The sequence below is a fragment of the Artemia franciscana genome, chromosome 13 (assembly GCF_032884065.1).
Source record: "Artemia franciscana chromosome 13, ASM3288406v1, whole genome shotgun sequence".
Classification (NCBI taxonomy): Eukaryota; Metazoa; Arthropoda; class Branchiopoda; order Anostraca; family Artemiidae; genus Artemia; species Artemia franciscana.
This window is the reverse complement of record NC_088875.1, coordinates 23,691,481-23,707,886: the sequence shown is the minus strand read 5'-3', so window position 1 is coordinate 23,707,886 and position 16,406 is coordinate 23,691,481.

The window sequence follows — 16,406 nt, the reverse complement described above, 5'->3', positions numbered from 1 at the left end:
TCACCGGGTGCTGAAATTGCAGGCATTGAGGGATGCATACATGCCATTTCAGTTAACTTCAGGTAAGCATAATAGTACTTATTCTAAAATTCTAGTGGATAAGAATTATATTAATTGTAATCTTCGTCTCTTGCTCAAAAAGACAGGGAGTCTCCCTACAGAGGCAGGGCCAGATTGGATTTTTTTTATGGCCCTTCACTGTATACTAAATTTTTAAATAGAATTCTGATTCAGTATATATATATATATATATATATATATATATATATATATATATATATATATATATATATATATATATATATATATATATATATATATATATATATATATATATATGTATATATATATATATATATCTATATCTACATATATATGCATATATTTATTTATATTTGCATATATATAGCTGTATAAATTTCACATCAATCAAATATCAAATAATAAAGGCATTAAAAAATCTCATCCAGCAATGCGAAGTTAAAAAAATATGTTTTTAATTATTTGAATAATTCATAATTTTTCTATTTTTGTCAAAAGCAATTTTCTTCAGATTTCCAATTTTCCAAGTCCTTTCAAATTTGGGGCCTGATTGGGTCCAATCGCTTGAATCATCTTTTATCTGGCTCTGCTCATAAGCTATGTCCAATAATATCTGCTGCTACGTAGGCAATGCTTAAACTGCTTTTATTGTACACATTTTTCTACGAAGGGTTTTTCTGTGGCCCAGTCGTGTCGAGAAACTTAACAAACAAACTATCTTCTTGGTCTGGGGTCTTCCAGAATTTTTGTAATTTCTTAGAAATAACATTTTTACTGTTAAACCTGTCAGAATAATATTTCCATTTCGGAGTCGCTTACAAATGGCAATATTTCCTCACTGAACAAATTTTTAAATACGGTTTAAAATTTTGGTTACTGTGGGATGATGTTTGTTCTTTACGCAAATTTTAATTTTACTGAATCTTTTTTCACTTTGTGGTTACTGTTTTTATTTACTTGTACTTACTTCATTTTGATTTAATTTGGTTCGGTGTTCTGTTTTGGCTAGTCCCTGCTTTAGTAGGAACAACTTCAATAGAGAAAGATCTGGAGTTCTTGGATTTCAGCAAGTTATACTTTTCTCTGAAACTAATTGCTGGAGAAGTGAGGATGAGGAGTGGATGGACGAACTGACTCTCTGCCTAGACGACTCTTTTTTTTTATAAATAGCAGTATCCAAAGAGCCCTCCTGTGGAGTTCTTCGTGTCAAACTTCAGATTGGCTGAAGAATATTTTCTGAGCTAAACAGCTAATTGTTCCTTTAGGCCATTGATTTAATCGGCCATAGTACTAGTATCCCGAGTAGAAAAAAAAACCCAACAAAACACTGTAGTCTCTTGACCATCAGCAATGCTTCGTTTCCGAAACATCATTGTACCCTTTAGCTGTCATAGTTGTTTGTCCAAACGAGTGAAAAACCTCAATGACAGCTTCCAAAATGTACTCATAGCTGTAAAGTTATAGCCCCCTGGTTTTAGTATCGTGAAAGTCTCGATTGATGAAGTCGCGCGTTGGCCCTTTTTGGTCACAATGTGTTTCTATCATGGTAAGTTTGCTGTCCCATCGAACATTCATATCCTTTGTGATGAATGGGTTGGGATTCTATGTCTTGTAGATCCAAAAGAGGGTTCAAAAAGATCATGGGATTTTAAATGTACTTTCTGGATTCTAACCGGCATTCATATTTTTACCAGTGCTGCTCCCAGCTTCAATACTTCGCTAGAGACGGCTCTTTGTCTAGGTACTGAGATCTTGCTATTGCTGTCGAGGTCTTGATCATTTAATTCGGAGCTGCTATTATCATTCTTACTGCATTCAGTGTACTCCGTTTCTCTGAAGAGTTATCTACTTACCAAGACTATTCAAAACGTCAAAACCCAACTAGACTGCTTTAGTTGATTTAATTGTAAGACCGCTTTAATGTTAGAGTAATCTTTTGAAGTAGCAAATCTTTCCTTCAGAACAGTTAAAGATAGCGGTATTCGTGATATGGCAAGTATCGTAAATACAAGAAAACTCGCTAGTCTGTGCCATGAAGTTATTTGTAATCAAAACAGAAAAAATTAAGAAAAGTGGGTTTGAAAAAAAAGAAACTGCAAGAACGATAAAAAAAACAGAACAAAAACAGAAATAGAGTGAAAAAATCGCTGCCCGTCTTCTGTATATATATATATATATATATATATATATATATATATATATATATATATATATATATATATATATATATATATATATATATATATATATATATATATATATATATATATATATATATATATATATATATACTAGCTGTTGGGGTGGCGCTTCGCGCCACCCCAACACCTAGTTGGTGGGGGCGCTTCGCGCACCCCCCCCCAAGCCCCCCCGCGCGCGTAAGTCGTTACGCGCCATATTAGTTACGCGCCATATTAGTTATGCGCCATTGTAGTTGTGTCCCTGTGTCCCACCTGTGAATATAGATAGATTTATATATGTGTTTCAAACTACGTAAAAATTGCGAATATACAACATTCTTGGCTTTCCCATTGTCTGTCCATATACAAAGCCGTATGTACTAATAATGACGTCATATGCAAACGCTCTTTTTACAAACAAACAAACATGCATACACACAACTCGTTTTTATATAGATAGATAGATAGATAGATACAATACAAATTAACTACGTAAAACTTGTGAATATACAACAGTCTTCGCTGTCCCATTGTCTGTGCGTATAAATAGATTGTCAGGTTTACCGACCCTCAAAGATGCAACATACAATTGTACATTGGTAAAGCAATCTGTATTAAGATCTATACCGCATTTTTCTAGTGATTGCCCTTGAGCTTTGTTGATGGTGGTTGCAAATGCTAATCGAATTGGGAATTGCAATCTTTTAAATTGAAAAAGCAGATCCGTTGGAATCATGGGAATGCGAGGAATAAGAACAGCCTCACCCTCATAAGGCCCTGTCAAGATTGTGGCATCTATTAGGTTTTCCATTGTTTTTTTTACGGCAAGTCGCGTGCCATTGCAAAGCTTTGGTGGGTTGATATTTCTTAAAAGTATTATTGGTACGCCTATTTTTAGTTGTAGCAGGTGTGGTGGACACCCTGAAGGATCTATGGAATTTAAAAATTCAGATGGATAATTAACCGCTTCATTTGGTTCCGAAATACAAATTAACTGCGTAAAACTTGAGAATATACAACATTCTTCGCTGTCCAATTCTCGCTGCATATAAATAGATTGTCAGGTTTACCGACCCTCGAACATGCAACGTACAATTGTCCATGGGAAAAACAATCAGTATTAAGATCAATACCACATTTTTCTAATGATTGACCTTGAGCTTTGTTAATGGTGATTGCAAATGCTAATCGAATTGGGAATTGCAATCTTTTAAATTGAAAAGGCAGATCTGTTGGAATCATGGGAATGCGAGGAATAAGAACAGCCTCACCCTCAAAAGGCCCTGTCAGGATTGTGGCCTCTATTAGGTTTTCCATTGTTTTTTTTACGGCAAGTCGAGTGCCATTGCAAAGCTTTGGTGGGTTTATGTTACGTAACAATATTATTGGTACGCCTATTTTTAGTTGTAGCACGTGTGGTGGAAACCCTGAAAGATCTATGGAATTTAAAAATTCAGATGGATAATTAACCGCTTCATTTGGTTCCAAAACTGTGTCGACTGACTTGTAAAGGACTGCCTGGTCTTGAATCTTGGTCAAAACAATATTGTTGATTTCGTGGACGTCTATATTTTTGGGTGCGAGAATCGCTCTTTCACTTAGCCATTTATTATTTTTATAATTTTTTAGAATATTCGGAAATATATTTTCAATCAATTCATTTTTGGACGTCACTAAATTACAGAAATCAGCAGGTAGTTGTATACGTCCTGAAATTGAGTCTACCGGGAGCTTTCCGTTTCCCATTGCTAGCAATTGATCTGAAAATGTTTGACCAGAGTCATCGTTTTGCAATCGGACACGCATATTTGTAGTTAATTTTAATGTTTTTACGTGTGCCCATAAATTAGAATTTTTTAGGCAAGCATTCATTTCGTCTGCAGGAGTTGATCTAGGTATTATAGGTAATGTTTGCCTGAAATCTCCTGCAAGCAATATTAATGTGCTGCCAAAGGGTTTCGAATTCCCTCTTAAATCTTTCAAGCATTGATCCAGAGCCTCGAGCGATTTTTTGTGTGCCATTGTGCACTCATCCCAAATAATAAGTTTGCATTGCTGCAATACTTTACCCATCCCAGATGATTTGGAAATATTGCACGTGGGAGTTTCTGTAGAATGCAAGTTCAGAGGCAATTTCAAAGCGGAATGAGCAGTTCTTCCACCAGGCAGCAATGTTGCGGCTATTCCGGACGACGCAATTGCCAACGCTATATCATTTTTAGATCGAATTGATGCCAGAATCAGTTTTATCACAAACGTTTTACCAGTACCTCCTGGCGCATCCAAAAAGAAAATTTCTCCAACGTTGTTATCGACACAATGCATTATCGTATCATAAATGTCTTTTTGTTCCGACGTTAACTTGGAAATGTTATTTTGTACATACGACAATAGATCACTCGTACTGTAACTTTGTTCACGATCCAATTCTACAATTCTACCAATTCTACCAATTCTTTTCCCATAAATCTGTAGGAGCTGATGGAGAGCAAGTTGTTAAAATGATGCCAAACAATGCACGAATTTGACTTGGGGTTGACGTTTCGCACGCGTCATTGATGCAGTTATCCCAGTGTTGGTCATTCTCCAATAAATTCAGAGCTTGGCATGCACTACGGTAAGTGTCATGTATAGTACCATTTACAGTCCTCAAATACTCAAAGGATGTCGGACCGGGTACATTCGCCAAAAGCAGGCGTAGAAAGAAGCATTCATGTTGATTGGGGTGAACGGTGTAGAGTCTTCCTATCGTGGTATCTTTGAAGATGGTAGGTTGGCCGTCGACTGACTTACCCTGTTTTCGACGTTCAAATACTTTATTTTTAGTATTCCACGTGTAATACGAAGGCACTTCAGTATACAGCAGTTTTTTCGCAAAAGAATCATTTTTGCAAAGCGAAAAAAAAGCTGTTAATGTTGTATCCGGTGGATTCAGGACTCTTTGTTGCACGTTGGTTTCCGTGAAATAAACTCGTTGACCATTCTGTAAATGTACCGCTAAGTGAACAACAGCTGGACTACGTTCATGTATCGGAAATGAAAGAATTCGCCAAACAGCTTCATTACTGCTTATGTATCTTCCAGCCTGATATTCTACGATTTCATCGAAATCTTTGATTTCGGACTGCAAGCCAAAAACTGCCATGTCACTGCCTTTGTTGACGTATTTACATATATATTTCAATGCCTTTACGGAGTTACAGTATTCAACGTTTATGTGTGCATTAAATGTTTTTGATAATAAAGGGGAATATGGAACAACCCACTGGTTATCTACTTCGATGGTGGTACCGTTACGCTTCTTTATTATTGCTGTTTTACCGCCATCTTCAGTAGATCTTCTTCTATATTGTGGGTAACCATCATTGCCAGTAATTGTTTTGGGTACTAAAAGTCGAGGATATTGCTTTGTGCACCTTCCTTTGGCCATGCATGGTGAATTTTCGTTCAGTGCACCGCAAGGTCCATGTATCATATTTTTTACAATAATATCATGTAACCCCTTATCGACATTTTTATCAGGTATTTCAGCGGAAATCACATCATCAATTTCGTTTGAAGTAATTTTTTTATGTAGCCAGATTAGTATATGTGCGTGTGGCAAACCTCGTTTTTGCCATTCCACTGAGTACATCCAGCATCGCACTGACCCAAACACTTCATGTTTTACAAGGTAGTTTATCAGTGATTTCAACTTTTGCCGGAAGACACGTGCCGTAATGTCATGCCTATGAACCGCCGATTGTCCTTGAAGTAAAAGCTGCAGTATCTCGTCCCAAGATTGATTACATGTAAATGTAATAAATAAATCTGGACGACCATAGAGACGAACATACGCAATAGCATCTTGAGCATATTCATGCATATGACGGGGACTGCCAGCATATGACGAAGGTAAAATTGTTAATCTTCCAACGTTTGTGGTATTACCGTCATTTATAACTGCATCTCGCAAATGAATGTATTGTTCAGAGCGGAGCTTGGTCTGATTCAGGCGGATATATAGCAAACGTTCTGATTCAATTTTAGCATACATATCCACGACAAATTGGTGAAACAATTCACGGCATTTTAAAATATAATTTTCTTCATCCTGCCGAATCATTAGTCTATAGGAATAATAATGCATTGCACTGCATTTCTTATTCATTTCTTTGTTAGTGGCTGGATTCATCAATTTAATATTAAAGTGATAGCCGTCGGCTCCCTCCCAAAAAATAATAGGATATTGTAGGGCATCGTAGCATCGATGAGTTTCAGCAATTCTTAACAACTGAGCGTTTTGCTTATGTAGAATAATATCTCGAGGTAAAAACTGATCACCGACCATAACGATTGCCACTTCGTCGATAGTCGGAGCATTGTATCTACGCACATGTTGGCCAGGAGGCGTTTTGTCAGCGGAAATAACAATTTTATGAGTATCAGGAGGCATCAAATCGATGGCTGTTTTGAACAGACGCACTAACTTATTATTTTCGTGGAAAAGATGTTGCAATTGGGAAACGATTGTCCTTTCAACGTTGGGAGAAATTTCGCAACGTGCATTCAATTCAGAATTTCTATCACTGATGAAGTACAATTGTAAAAATTTATGATTCTCGCCTGAGAATGGTAGAAGGGACCCTGCTTTATGATAAATTTGCCCTTTTACTTTGAAAGTAGACATAAATTGATCTGGATTTTCGATTTGGGCTCCAAACGACGTCATTTGGAAACATGAGTTGTATTGTCTGATTTTTGACAAAAAACGCTTAGATTCTGACGTAGTTCCAGTAAGGAAAGTCTTCAATGGCTCTGGTGGTGCAGCCAATAGAGGAAGTTTAACTTTTCCTGAGGCGCAACACATTCCCATTGTTTCACCATTGAATTTCAAGGCCTTGCAATAGGGACAAATTTTAGACATTGTCCCGATTTGAACACATCTACTCAAGCTATAATCATCGACTGGGTTGTACCTGAATGCCAGGCGATAACTTTCAGATTGCTCTGATTCCTCGGCACGCTTTCTTTTCTTACTTTCTCTATCAGCAGCAAGCCTGTTTCCCTGCTGGTCTTTTGATTCCTCGGCACGCCTTCTTTTTTCACTTTCTCTTTTAGCAGCAAGTCTGCTTCTGCGTTGCTCTGGTAGTTCCTCGGCATGCTTTCTGTTCTTTCTTTCTCTATCAGCCTCAAGCCTGTTTCCCTGCTGGTCTTTTGATTCCTCGGCACGCCTTCTTTTTTCACTTTCTCTTTTAGCAGCAAGTCTGCTTCTGCGTTGCTCTAGTAGTTCCTCGGCACGCCTTCTTTTTTCACTTTCTCTTTAAGCAGCAAGTCTGCTTTCGCGTTGCTCTGGTAGTTCCTCGGCACGCTTTCTTTTCTGACTTTCTCTATCAGCAGCAAGTTTTTTGGCATAGACTCTTTGAGCATCTTCATCAGTCATTATAAACTTAAGCATTAATAGAATTCTACGCGAACATACGTCTTATATAACTTGAATGACGTCACGCCTTCAAAGCAAAAATGATGGCAGCTAATTTCCTGACGTCAGCCGAAACATGACGGCGAACATATGTCTTATATAACTTGAATGACGTCACCTTCAAAGCAAAAATGATGGCAACTAATTTCATGACGTCAGCCGAAACATGACGTCACCTGATCCATCCACAGATCCACAGACAACTTATTTTTATATATATAGATATATATATATATATATATATATATATATATATATATATATATATATACATATGTATATATATATGTATATATATATATATATATACTAGCTGTTGGGGTGGCGCTTCGCGCCACCCCAACACCTAGTTGGTGGGGGCGCTTCGCGCCCCCCCCAAGCCCCCCCGCGCGCGTAAGTCGTTACGCGCCATAATAGTTACGCGCCATTGTAGTTGTGTCCCTATGTCCCACCTGTGAATATAGATATATATATATATATATATATATATATATATATATATATATATATATATATATATATATATATATATATATATATATATATATATATATATATATATATATATATATGGTTTTAACTACGTAAAACTTGCGAATATACAACATTCTTTGCTGTCCCATTGTCTTTGCATATAAATAGATTGTCTGGTTTACCGACTCTTGAACATGCAACATATAATGGTCCATGGGAAAACAATCTGTATTCAGATCTATACCTCATGATTCTAATGATTGCCCTTGAGCTTTGTTGATGGTGATTGCTAATCGACCATTCCCTGTCCCGGTGTCCCGGTCGTCATTTACATCCCCCTGTTTCCCCCGGTGTCCCCGTTGTAGTTGTGTCCCTGTGTCCCGGTCGTCATTTATATTCCCTGTGTCCCGGTCGTCATTTGTATCCCGGTGTCCCGATTCGTTTTTTAGTTTTGTTTTTCTCCTTTATTTTTTTCCTTTTTTTTTCTTTTTTAGCTTATTTAGATTTTTAGATTTTTTAGTTTTTTTATTAGTTTTTAGTTTTTTTTTCTTTTTAGTTTTTTTGTCCCGGTCGTCATTTATATCCCCCTGTTTCCCCCGGTGTCCCCGTTGTAGTTGTGTCCCTGTGTCCCGGTCGTCATTTATATTCCCTGTGTCCCGGTCGTCATTTGTATCCCGGTGTACCGGTCTGTATATACATTCGTTTTTTAGTTTTGTTTTTCTCCTTTATTTTTTTCCCTTTTTTTTTTTTTAGTTTATTTAGATTTTTAGATTTTTTAGTTTTTTTATTAGTTTTTAGTTTTTTTTTCTTTTTAGTTTTTTTGTAGTTTTTACCTTCTTTTTAGTTTTGTTAATTTTTTCTTTTTACTTATGTCCTGGTCGTCATTTATACTCCCTGTGTCCCGGTGCTTTGTTGATTGCTAATCGAACATTCCTTTTGTCCTGGTCGCTTTCTCTTTGAGTGTCGTCATTTATTTTTTTCTTTTTTAGTTCTTTTAGTTTTTACCTTTTTTAGTTTTTTAGATGAAAATTTTTTTTAGTTTTTTCCTTTTTTTCTTTTTAGTTTTTTATTGGTTTTTACCTTTATGTTAGCTTATTTTTCAGTTTTTTCCTTTTTTTTTAGTTTTTTTTATTTTTTATTTTTTTTAGTTTTTTACCTGTTTTTAGTTTTTTTAGTTTTTTTAGTTTTTTTAGTTTTTTAGCTTTTTTACTTTTTTTATTAGTTTTTAGTTTTTTTGTAGTTTTTGCCTTTTTTTAGTTTTTTCAGTTTTTTTTTTAGTTTTTTATTGGTTTTTACCTTTATTTTAGCTTATTTTTCAGTTTTTTCCTTTTTTTTAGTTTTTTTTTAGTTTTTAGTTTTTTTAGTTTTTTACTTTTTTTTAGTTTTTTTAGTTTTTTTTAGTTTTTTAGCTTTTTTATTTTTTTTATTAGTTTTTAGTTTTTTTGTAGTTTTTGCCTTTTTTTTAGTTTTTTTAGTTTTTTAGCTTTTTTATTAGTTTTTAGTTTTTTTTGTAGTTTTTGCCTTTTTTTAGTTTTTTTAGTTTTTTAGCTTTCTTATTTTTTTATTAGTTTTTAGTTTTTTTTTGTAGTTTTTGCCTTTTTTTAGTTTTTTCAGTTTTGACGTCACCTGATCCAGTTTTTTTCAGGTGACGTCACCTGATCCACGATCCACAGATCCACAGACAACTTATTTTTATATATATAGATAGTTTTTTTTTTTTACTTATGTCCTGGTCGTCATTTATACTCCCTGTGTCCCGGTGCTTTGTTGATTGCTAATCGAACATTCCTTTTGTCCTGGTCGCTTTCTCTTTGAGTTTCGTCATTTATTTTTTTCTTTTTTAGTTCTTTTAGTTTTTACCTTTTTTAGTTTTTTTTAGTTTTTTAGATGAAAATTTTTTTTAGTTTTTTCCTTTTTTTCTTTTTAGTTTTTTATTGGTTTTTACCTTTATTTTAGCTTATTTTTCAGTTTTTTCCTTTTTTTTATTTTTTTTTATTTTTTATTTTTTTTAGTTTTTTACCTTTTTTTTAGTTTTTTTAGTTTTTTTAGTTTTTTAGCTTTTTTACTTTTTTTATTAGTTTTAGTTTTTTTTGTAGTTTTTGCCTTTTTTTAGTTTTTTCAGTTTTTTTTTTAGTTTTTTATTGGTTTTTACCTTTATTTTAGCTTATTTTTCAGTTTTTTCCTTTTTTTTTAGTTTTTTTTAGTTTTTAGTTTTTTTAGTTTTTTACCTTTTTTTAGTTTTTTTAGTTTTTTTAGTTTTTTAGCTTTTTTATTTTTTTTATTAGTTTTTATTTTTTTTGTAGTTTTTGCCTTTTTTTAGTTTTTTTAGTTTTTTAGCTTTTTTATTAGTTTTTAGTTTTTTTTGTAGTTTTTGCCTTTTTTTAGTTTTTTTAGTTTTTTAGCTTTTTTATTTTTTTTATTAGTTTTTAGTTTTTTTTGTAGTTTTTGCCTTTTTTTAGTTTTTTCAGTTTTGACGTCACCTGATCCAGTTTTTTCAGGTGACGTCACCTGATCCATCCACAGACAGACAGACAACTTATTTTTATATATATAGATATATATATATATATATATATATATCTATCTATATAAAAATAAGTTGTCTGTCTGTGGATGTGTGGATGGATGTGTGGATGGATGTGTCAGGTGACGTCATGTTTCGGCTGACGTCATGAAATTAGTTGCCGTCATTTTTGCTTTGAAGGTGACGTCATTCAAGTTATATAAGACATATGTTCGCCGTCATGTTTCGGCTGACGTCATGAAATTAGCTGCCATCATTTTTGCTTTGAAGGCATCATTTTTGCTTTGAAGGCGTGACGTCATTCAAGTTATATAAGACGGATGTTCGTGTAGAATTCTATTAATGCTTAAGTTTATAATGACTGATGAAGATGCTCAAAGAGTCTATGCCAGAAAACTTGCTGGTGATAGAGAAAGTCAGAAAAGAAAGCGTGCCGAGGAACTACCAGAGCAACGCGAAAGCAGACTTGCTGCTAAAAGAGAAAGTGAAAAAAGAAAGCATGCCGAGGAACTACCAGAGCAACGCAGAAGCAGACTTGCTGCTAAAAGAGAATGTGAAAAAAGAAAGCATGCCGAGGAACTACCAGAGCAACGCAGAAGCAGACTTGCTGCTAAAAGAGAATGTGAAAAAAGAAAGCATGCCGAGGAACTACCAGAGCAACGCGAAAGCAGACTTGCTGCTAAAAGAGAAAGTGAAAAAAGAAAGCATGCCGAGGAACTACCAGAGCAACGCAGAAGCAGACTTGCTGCTAAAAGAGAATGTGAAAAAAGAAAGCATGCCGAGGAACTACCAGAGCAACGCAGAAGCAGACTTGCTGCTAAAAGAGAATGTGAAAAAAGAAAGCATGCCGAGGAACTACCAGAGCAACGCGAAAGCAGACTTGCTGCTAAAAGAGAAAGTGAAAAAAGAAAGCATGCCGAGGAACTACCAGAGCAACGCAGAAGCAGACTTGCTGCTAAAACAGAATGTGAAAAAAGAAGGCGGGCCGAGGAATTACAAGAACAGCAAGAAATCAGGCTTGCTGCTGATAGAGAAAGTAAGAAAAGAAAGCGTGCCGAGGAATCAAAAGACCAGCAGGAAATCAGGCTTGCTGCTGATAGAGAAAGTAAGAAAAGAAAGCGTGCCGAGGAATCAGAGCAATCTGAAAGTTATCGCCTGGCATTCAGGTACAACCCAGTCGATGATTATAGCTTGAGTAGCTGTGTTCAAATCGGGACAATGTCCAAAATTTGTCCCTATTGCAAGGCCTTGAAATTCAATGGTGAAACAATGGGAATGTGTTGCGCCTCAGGAAAAGTTAAACTTCCTCTATTGGCTGCACCACCAGAGCCATTGAAGACTTTCCTTACTGGAACTACGTCAGAATCTAAGCGTTTTTTGTCAAAAATCAGACAATACAACTCATGTTTCCAAATGACGTCGTTTGGAGCCCAAATCGAAAATCCAGATCAATTTATGTCTACTTTTAAAGTAAAAGGGCAAATTTATCATAAAGCAGGGTCCCTTCTACCATTATTAGGCGAGAATCATAAATTTTTACAATTGTACTTCATCAGTGATAGAAATTCTGAATTGAATGCACGTTGCGAAATTTCTCCCAACGTTGAAAGGACAATCGTTTCCCAATTGCAACATCTTTTCCACGAAAATAATAATTTAGTGCGTCTGTTCAAAACAGCCATCGATTTGATGCCTACTGATACTCATAAAATTGTTATTTCCGCTGACAAAACGCCTCCTGGCCAACATGTGCGTAGATACAATGCTCCGACTATCGACGAAGTGGCAATCGTTATGGTCGGTGATCAGTTTTTACCTCGAGATATTATTCTACATAAGCGAAACGCCCAGTTGTTAAGAATTGCTGAAACTCATCGATGCTACGATGCCCTACAATATCCTATCATTTTTTGGGATGGAGCCGACGGCTATCACTTTAATATTAAATTGATGAATCCAGCCACTAACAAAGAAATGAATAAGAAATGCAGTGCAATGCATTATTATTCCTATAGACTAATGATTCGGCAGGATGAAGAAAATTATATTTAAAATGCCGTGAATTGTTTCACCAATTTGTCGTGGATATGTATGCAAAAATTGAATCAGAACGTTTGCTATATATCCGCCTGAATCAGACCAAGCTCCGCTCTGAACAATACATTCATTTGCGAGATGCAGTTATAAATGACGGTAATACCACAAACGTTGGAAGATTAACAATTTTACCTTCGTCATATGCTGGCAGTCCACGTCATATGCATGAATATGCTCAAGATGCTATTGCGTATGTTCGTCTCTATGGTCGTCCAGATTTATTTATTACATTTACATGTAATCAATCTTGGGACGAGATACTGCAGCTTTTACTTCAAGGACAATCGGCGGTTCATAGGCATGACATTACGGCACGTGTCTTCCGGCAAAAGTTGAAATCACTGATAAACTACCTTGTAAAACATGAAGTGTTTGGGTCAGTGCGATGCTGGATGTACTCAGTGGAATGGCAAAAACGAGGTTTGCCACACGCACATATACTAATCTGGCTACATAAAAAAATTACTTCAAACGAAATTGATGATGTGATTTCCGCTGAAATACCTGATAAAAATGTCGATAAGGGGTTACATGATATTATTGTAAAAAATATGATACATGGACCTTGCGGTGCACTGAACGAAAATTCACCATGCATGGCCAAAGGAAGGTGCACAAAGCAATATCCTCGACTTTTAGTACCCACAACAATTACTGGCAATGATGGTTACCCACAATATAGAAGAAGATCTACTGAAGATGGCGGTAAAACAGCAATAATAAAGAAGCGTAACGGTACCACCATCGAAGTAGATAACCAGTGGGTTGTTCCATATTCCCCTTTATTATCCAAAACATTTAATGCACATATAAACGTTGAATACTGTAACTCCGTAAAGGCAATAAAATATATATGTAAATACGTCAACAAAGGCAGTGACATGGCAGTTTTTGGCTTGCAGTCCGAAATCAAAGATTTCGATGAAATCGTAGAATATCAGGCTGGAAGATACATAAGCAGTAATGAAGCTGTTTGGCGAATTCTTTCATTTCCGATACATGAACGTAGTCCAGCTGTTGTTCACTTAGCGGTACATTTACAGAATGGTCAACGTGTTTATTTCAGGGAAACCAACGTGCAACAAAGAGTCCTGAATCCACCGGATACAACATTAACAGCTTTTTTTCGCTTTGCAAAAATGATTCTTTTGCGAAAAAACTGCTGTATACTGAAGTGCCTTCGTATTACACGTGGAATACTAAAAATAAAGTATTTGAACGTCGAAAACAGGGTAAGTCAGTCGACGGCCAACCTACCATCTTCAAAGATACCACGATAGGAAGACTCTACACCGTTCACCCCAATCAACATGAATGCTTCTTTCTACGCCTGCTTTTGGTGAATGTACCCGGTCCGACATCCTTTGAGTATTTGAGGACTGTAAATGGTACTATACATGACACTTACCGTAGTGCATGCCAAGCTCTGAATTTATTGGAGAATGACCAACACTGGGATAACTGCATCAATGACGCGTGCGAAACGTCAACCCCAAGTCAAATTCGTGCATTGTTTGGCATCATTTTAACAACTTGCTCTCCATCAGCTCCTACAGAGTTATGGGAAAAATATAAGTCAAAAATGTCCGAAGATATACTTCATCGAAAACAGTTAGAGACGTCAGACATGACTTTTGATTTTACACCAGAAATTTATAACTACACTTTAGTTGTTATAGAAGATATTTGCATAAGTATGGCAAACAAACCTCTTCAGGGTTTGGGAATGCCTTCACCTAACCGTATCGCTGCTGTTTCGACATGTGTAGAATTGGATCGTGAACAAAGTTACAGTACGAGTGATCTATTGTCGTATGTACAAAATAACATTTCCAAGTTAACGTCGGAACAAAAAGACATTTATGATACGATAATGCATTGTGTCGATAACAACGTTGGAGAAATTTTCTTTTTGGATGCGCCAGGAGGTACTGGTAAAACGTTTGTGATAAAACTGATTTCTGGCATCAATTCGATCTAAAAATGATATAGCGTTGGCAATTGCGTCGTCCGGAATAGCCGCAACATTGCTGCCTGGTGGAAGAACTGCTCATTCCGCTTTGAAATTGCCTCTGAAACTTGCATTCTACAGAAACTCCCACGTGCAATATTTCCAAATCATCTGGGATGGGTAAAGTATTGCAGCAATGCAAACTTATTATTTGGGATGAGTGCACAATGGCACACAAAAAATCGCTCGAGGCTCTGGATCAATGCTTGAACGATTTAAGAGGGAATTCGAAACCCTTTGGCAGCACATTAATATTGCTTGCAGGAGATTTCAGGCAAACATTACCTATAATACCTAGATCAACTCCTGCAGACGAAATGAATGCTTGCCTGAAAAATTCTAATTTATGGGCACACGTAAAAACATTAAAATTAACTACAAATATGCGTGTCCGATTGCAAAACGATGACTCTGGTCAAACATTTTCAGATCAATTGCTAGCAATGGGAAACGGAAAGCTCCCAGTAGACTCAATTTCAGGACGTATACAACTACCTGCTGATTTCTGTAATTTAGTGACGTCCAAAAATGAATTGATTGAAAATATATTCCGAATATTCTAAAAAATTATAAAAATAATAAATGGCTAAGTGAAAGAGCGATTCTCGCACCCAAGAATATAGACGTCCACGAAATCAACAATATTGTTTTGACCAAGATTCAAGACCAGGCAGTCCTTTACAAGTCAGTCGACACAGTTTTGGAACCAAATGAAGCGGTTAATTATCCATCTGAATTTTTAAATTCCATAGATCTTTCAGGGTTTCCACCACACGTGCTACAACTAAAAATAGGCGTACCAATAATATTGTTACGTAACATAAACCCACCAAAGCTTTGCAATGGCACTCGACTTGCCGTAAAAAAAACAATGAAAACCTAATAGAGGCCACAATCCTGACAGGGCCTTTTGAGGGTGAGGCTGTTCTTATTCCTCGCATTCCCATGATTCCAACAGATCTGCCCTTTTCAATTTAAAAGATTGCAATTCCCAATTCGATTAGCATTTGCAATCACCATTAACAAAGCTCAAGGTCAATCATTAGAAAAATGTGGTATTGATCTTAATACTGATTGTTTTTCCCATGGACAATTGTACGTTGCATGTTCGAGGGTCGGTAAACCTGACAATCTATTTATATGCAGCGAGAATTGGACAGCGAAGAATGTTGTATATTCTCAAGTTTTACGAAGTTAGTTGTATTTCGGAACAGACTGTTGTATATTCACAAGTTTTACGTAGTTAATTTGTATTGTATCTATCTATCTATCTATCTATATAAAAACGAGTTGTGTGTATGCATGTTTGTTTGTTTGTAAAAAGAACGTTTGCATATGACGTCATTATTAGTACATACGGCTTTGTATATGGACAGACAATGGGAAAGCCAAGAATGTTGTATATTCGCAATTTTTACGTAGTTTGAAACACATATATAAATCTATCTATATTCACAGGTGGGACACAGGGACACAACTACAATGGCGCGTAACTAATATGGCGCGTAACTAATATGGCGCGTAACGACTTACGCGCGCGGGGGGGCTTGGGGGGGGCGCGAAGCGCCCCCACCAACTAGGTGTTGGGGTGGCGCGAAGCGCCACCCCAACAGCTAG